Genomic DNA, 6,615 nt, shown 5'->3' on the forward strand with positions numbered 1-6,615 from the left:
GGAGGGGATTTGCCGAATAGACCCTACAGGAGAGATAATAGTTATACAAAAGTGAGATAATTAGGGGACATGGTTTAATTTAAATGAATTACTACAGAATTATGTCCTGCATTTGGGTAAGTATAGGTTTGAAGAGTTAAGTAATTGAAATACTGGAAATAGTTACTAAAGTTTCGGTCACTTTTACTGTCGACCGGCAAAAATTTTCAGGGCAAAATTTTGTCATTTTAATGGGAATTTTTGCGTGAGGGTAAAGTCACGCGAATGAACTGTGCTGACTAACAGAAAGCTGCTTGGTTCGGAAGTTCATACGCTATTGACAATGGTCCTTTTGTGACTGCAAAATTTTGTTAAAATGTCCTATTATTAATGTGACTGTGTACTCTGAGAGTAATAAAACGAAGAGAGGAATTGCCTACTTACAATACGGACATTTTCCATGGCTTCTGTCTTCAGCGCATATTTGAGTGCCACCTGTTCTCCAAGGGAAAGAAAAAATAAGATTTTTTTTTGTAAGAATGTTTTACAATTAATTAACTATATGTGCAGAGGTCACATGATTCCAGTAATTAACCTTGATGTAACTTTTAATGAATTTAAATTCCAACTTCCAAGAGTGCAAAAAAACTACCTTTCGTGAATCAGACAAACGGATCCCGTCGTAGACGCATCCATATGATCCTCTACCCAGCATTTTCATAGTTTCATAGTGCTGCAAGACTTCCCCTGTTAAAAAAAAAGAGGGACATACAAAATTTACAGTATAAACCACAAAAAAACATAAAAAATTCACATTAAAAATAGCTGTAGAATGGACACATTATTGTGGTGCCTCACACAACCAAAATCCATCCTCAGTTCACATTTTCATTTGGATAATAAAGACAATGTCCAGAAAAACATGTTAAAATGTAGGTACTTTTTGCACATTTTATGAGTCATGTTGGGGCTTGTTATATAAACTGACCTGTCTTTCCCTTTGAACTTATATGGATCATTTCATCCTCATTCTTCCAAGAAATGTCATCCGATGTCGAAGCTGAGTTGATGTTCTCCTCAGTCATAGATGGCACAGGCAGAGAAGGACTGCTGTTGTGTGAGATGATGCCACTTTGCTCTTGCCTGGTAATGTCTTTATCACCATCCGGCACACTGGTGGGAGAAGACACACAGCTGTGCCTGCTGTACACTGAGTTGTGTTCAGTGTCGCTGTTGTGTTCAGCTTCCACATCAGAGCATCTCTCGGGCTGTTGGCTGCTATGGCAAGCCGTTTTAACATTTAAAAGCTAATTTTGACTATCCGGAATTAACATTGTAGATATCAACAATGTCTTTCTGACTATTCGTAATTACATTTTGGATAGTTGGAATTGTCATTCAAGATATCTGTAACGTAATTGTGACTAGTCGAAACGACAGATAGAGATATCTGTAATTCAGTTTTGACTAGGCAAAACTGAATTACAGATATCTGCAATGACCTCATTGAAAACGACATTCAACTCGTCACACATCTTAAATGACAATTGCAGATATCTGTAATTCAGTTTTGACTAGGCAGAATGAAAGTTAAAGATATCTCAAACGTCATTATGACTAGTGCAAATTATTGTGCATGACGTTGCTCTATTTTAGATATAGATTTCCCCTCCCCGCCATAATCAAAGAAAAAGTGGGTTCATTTCCTTATTTCTATGAATGGAAGAAGAAAAAAGCAGTCATGGCGTTGGCTGTAATCGAAAAATAACACCAGAAAATGTTTTTATATACAAATAAAAAAAAGATATACAATATTTTATATACAAAAAAAAAAAAAATGTTGCAATGCTATGTTTATGATCATGCTTAAAATTACGTAGGTTATTGTTGCATTAAGATTTATGCGTGAAAGAGATTCACACTAATTCACTTTAATAAAGATGCTGACATGCATGGTATTCTTGCCATGGAAGTACAATAACATTAACTTCCTTAGATGAGAAAAAAAAGTTCTTAGTTCAGATTAGTTCTTATTTTTTATTTTATTTTTTTCAATTTGAAACAGTATCTAACAGCATTAAAAAGACGATTAAAAACTCTGGTTGCTCCGACATGGTGCTAATCAGTGCTAATTACAAGTTAACAGTTACAGGTGCTATGTGATTTGATGATTTGAACAACACGCTCTGCTCCCGCCTAAAGTGTGATGCGGGCCTAATTTGTATACAGATATCTGCAACGTCATTTCGCCTAGTCAAAACTCTAATTCAAGATATCTGTAATTACATTTTGACTAGGCAGAATGAAAGTTACAGATATCTCAAATTTCAGATATCTCTAATCAAAATTCATTTCAAGATATCTATAACTTGATAATAGATATCTACAATTAAATTATGACTATCCCTAACTCCAGTTTGAGATATCTACAACACCATTTTGACTAGTCATAACTCCAGTTACAGATATCTACAACGTAATTTCGCCTAGTCAAAACTTAATTTAAGATATCTGAAAAGGAACATGTAGATATCTTGAATTGAGGTGAATTAAAGATATCTTTAACTGGAGTTATGACTAGTCAGAATCAAATTGAAGATATCTCAAACTAGAATAACAGATATCTACAATTCAATTGCAGATATCCGTAATTCACATAGTGGATATCTGCAACTGAATTGTAGATATCTGTAATGATAAACCCCATACAAATGAATGGCAAAAGTGACGTCATTTGTCCTAGGAAGAATGTCTTTGTGGATATCTGAAATGACAATTATGGATAGGAAGAATGTAGTTGCGGATATCTGAAATGTTCTTTTTGACTAGGCAAAACTGAATTACAGATATCTGCAACACATATCCAGTCTAGCTTTTAAATGTTAAAATGGCTTGCCATAGGCTGCTGTCATTTCTGCACTGACTCTGTTGGGCTTCGGTGGAAGTGTTTTTGGATTTCCGAGACAAAACCCATCTAAGGAACTTCCCTTTCTTCTTCTTCTCTACTTTCTCTGGGACAGGCCTTGGCGACACAGATGCAGCAGCATCTTCCTTTACAATGTAACTGTGAGATTTGCACTGACCCATTGCTCCAGATGTCTCTCTGATGTTCTGTCACTAACTTATCACAAGTTCACTGAACGTAAATTGCACAGATCGAAATGAAATACTAAAAATCATGAGATATAACACAGATCGAGAGATATAAAACAATTAGAGCAATTTTTCACCACAGATGTAACAGAAATACTAGTCAGATCGCTTGTACTACAGACCAGAAATCAACTGAACTGCTCGAAAACCAGAGAAGAGTTCTATGGGCGACTCTGCCTGTGACGTCACGAGTAGTGACGCGCGTCGGCCGGTTGCCAAGGGATTTTTTCGAATGTTTTTTTTCGAATGAAACTTGCAAAGATAACTGCTATTGTTTTGACAGAAAATGTATATCTTTATAAACTTATATGTAAGGGAAAATCCACGGCTTGCTGTGCATTAATTTCCCCCCCAAAATTAATCAAATGTGCCCATCTCAAACAAATATCAGTGATAATATTGTGGTCAATAAAACAAAATCAATTTGATTATAATTAACATGATAACGTACGTTCAAAACTAAAGTAGCCTAAATTCACCTTTATTTTTATGTATCTGTCAGTCTGAGACTTCGTTGCCATAACGCAATATGTCACTTGCGTGTGTCTTGCTTCGGACTTGACTGACGGGTCTAAATAGTCTAACGGCAGGCTTAACCGTAGCTAAATAAATGTATGCGTTTTAAAACGAAAATGCACTACTAGTGTAAACGTAGATGTTCCACAGTCTGCTCGGGAACCGATGCTCTCGATACAAATATGGTTCTTTCATTGAGTAGTCGACGGCAGGAAGAAATCAAACCAAACAAATTCTAAACTTTTTTTTTCAATGATCAAAGGTAGTGTGTCGATTCAATTAAAAATACACATATCACATATTTTAAAATATATCATAATTCATTGTTCATCATGTTTGTTCGAATTTCAGGAGATCTCTCCTGCCAGGCTGTTGTCGAAAATAAGATATTGTTCTTAAGTGACTTGCCTGGATACATAAAGGTTAATTAATTAATTAATTAATTGCAATTTATATGCTACAGTTTTTTGAGTCCAGGAACACATAAAGACTTAAAACTGAGCTAAAAACAGAGCGCGCTGTCAAAGCACGTTAAGACGCTGCTCCGCCAATCTCCAGCAGGGGGCGTTCAGTATTAGCGTCGATAGAAAACACCAGTCCGCATGGAGTGAGTGAGTGTAGCAAACAGACTCATGCATGCTTTCCTCACGTTTGATGTGTGCGTATAGTACCAACTTGATTTATGTACTTCAGCTCATGTTAACTGTTTGATGAAGTCAATTTATTATGTTGGTTGATATTCCTTGTTTAAGGAAGCTTTACATAGAAGTAGTGTTTGATTTGTGTTCATGTATTCAAATGATGTTGCTTATTGTTCATGAAAGTGTTTCTGCTACATCTCATTGTATGCATCTGTTTAGTTAGCCTATTGAATTGTGTTTCTGTTATGTTATATATTGATTTATATTATTATATGCTTTGCTTTAGACCACACACCCATGAAAACACCAGTGTACTCATTTGTGCTTATGTGCTGAACCTTTATTGAAGCTGTGTGGAATTAATGAGGAGAAAATAAAGAATCAAAGAACTTTCATGCTGCACTGTAAACAATTATGCACTGTTAACTTAGTTAAAATAAGTTCATATTGGCCTACTTAGGCTAATTGTTTGTGCTCTGTTTACATTACTAATTTAGCCAACTCCAAATGTTTTATTTGAATCCAATTTGTGTGTGAATAAAATCTGTTAAATAAACTTATTTCAAACTAACCGCTGTACCTGAAAATATAAAACGATCTGTAATCATTACTTCTGTAATCCAAAAGGATGGGAAAATTGATAACACAATAGATGCTTATTTGGGACACAAGCTGCAAGATTGTCACACTATCTCACAAACATAAAAACAAACATTTAACTTTAATATAAAGAACATTTTTCCTTGCCCTCCATCTATCCTTTCAATCCCATCTCTCCATGTATCCTAACTATCCACCCTTCTATACTGTCCTGTCTCGTCTTCTCACACGAAAGAACAAAACACTTGCTTCCTGTACTTATTCACCAGGATAAACTCCTGGCAAATGTTTTCCTTTCTGACTTTATCCAGTATTACTTTGTGAATGTGATAGACTGATACAATGTGAATCTGCAACATTGTGCTTCTCAGCCAGGTCTTCATCCTCCTCGGAGCACCGAAGCTCCTCTCCTCTTCAGCAGAGGCAGGAACAACCACAAGAAGTCGTACAAGTGCTTCTACTTGGTTGAAAAGGCCACGAAGTTCAGGCAACTGATTCCTCAGAATAGTTGCGGCCTCTGAACTGGTTGGGTATGTGTTTTGGAGCTTAAACATGTTCAGCTGCACCTTCAGTGACCTTTGGTTTAAATTCAGGATACTGGTCCACCACAGCAGTGTTTTCAGACCAACCTGATCAAACCTCTCCTTCAGTATCCAGCACCTTGAAGCTGATGACGGTCCAGTGCTAATGTAAGTGCTTTTAAGTAGTGTTACACAGTTATAACGTTAGTCTATCTGTGTGGTAAAAAAAAAAAAAAATGTTGTCAGTTCTGTGATCGTGCTTTTGAATCGTTGTCAGAATTTTGCTAGCACAAGAAAATCCATGTTCCTAATGTTGTTTTTAAATGTAGGCTAGTATTCCTGATTGCCATGCCATGGTCCTACAACTACTCCCACCATTCAAAGAGAAGTTAGACGGTGTTATCCTTAAAGCAGATAAGTAGAGATTATTCAACAAATCTCATTAATCTGTAATGTTTTATGTTTTGGTTCTGTTGATCGTGCTGTCCTTTTTAAAAATTGTTTCAGGAATTTGCAACGCTGATGTCCTGCAATCTACATTTGCCAGTGGAGTCCACACTTTATATTGCTTGGTATGTAAACATTGGGTAGTTTTAACCTAAAATGAAAAGCCATCATTTACTCACCCCACTGCAAAATATGTTTTTCTAAATTAGTGTTTTTTTCTTGTTTCCAGTCCAGATATCTAAAATTCTTACATGAAGAAGCATTTAATAGACAAGTAAAAATGGGCTTGTTTTCTGAAAGAATAAGTCAAAATTAAGTGAGTTTATGCTTAAAACAAGCAAAATAATATGCCAGTGCGTTTTAACGTTCTAACCCTAAACAATTTTAATGTTTAGGTGAAAAATTTTATTCATAGAACTATGAATAGACAACTACATCGAACCACAGTGAAACCCACAATAGTTATTTTAATTATTAATATTATTTATTTATTCATTTTTTATTTTTTTTTATTTTTTTATTACAGGTCAATCTCTAAGCGACCAGTGCTGGACATTACGTTTGGATGGTCAAGGTGTGTGTGAAAGGATCACAGCATCTTCATCACTGGCCTGGCAGCGCTGTTTGCCTCCTCCTATGAGTTCAGCTTGCAGTACCAGGAAGAGGCAGCATCTTGAGTTTGTTCAGAGGTTAGTCATTAGCATATTTGCCATTCATATAAATATTAGACTGAATTGTGACTTGTCTTGACAGTATTT

At 35.8% G+C, this 6,615-nt stretch overlaps 1 long non-coding RNA gene across 1 annotated transcript; it reads left to right on the forward strand.

The window, feature by feature from the left end:
* Positions 1–5,257: 5,257 nt before the first annotated feature.
* Positions 5,258–5,804, forward strand: LOC309513089. Its single transcript, XR_014211289.1, has 3 exons — positions 5,258–5,376; positions 5,483–5,578; positions 5,740–5,804. It is a non-coding gene; the product is annotated as an uncharacterized lncRNA (long non-coding RNA).
* The last annotated feature ends 811 nt before the right edge of the window (positions 5,805–6,615 follow it).

The sequence above is a fragment of the Leuciscus leuciscus genome (assembly GCF_965113295.1).
Source record: "Leuciscus leuciscus genome assembly, chromosome: 13".
Lineage (NCBI taxonomy): Eukaryota > Metazoa > Chordata > Actinopteri > Cypriniformes > Leuciscidae > Leuciscus > Leuciscus leuciscus.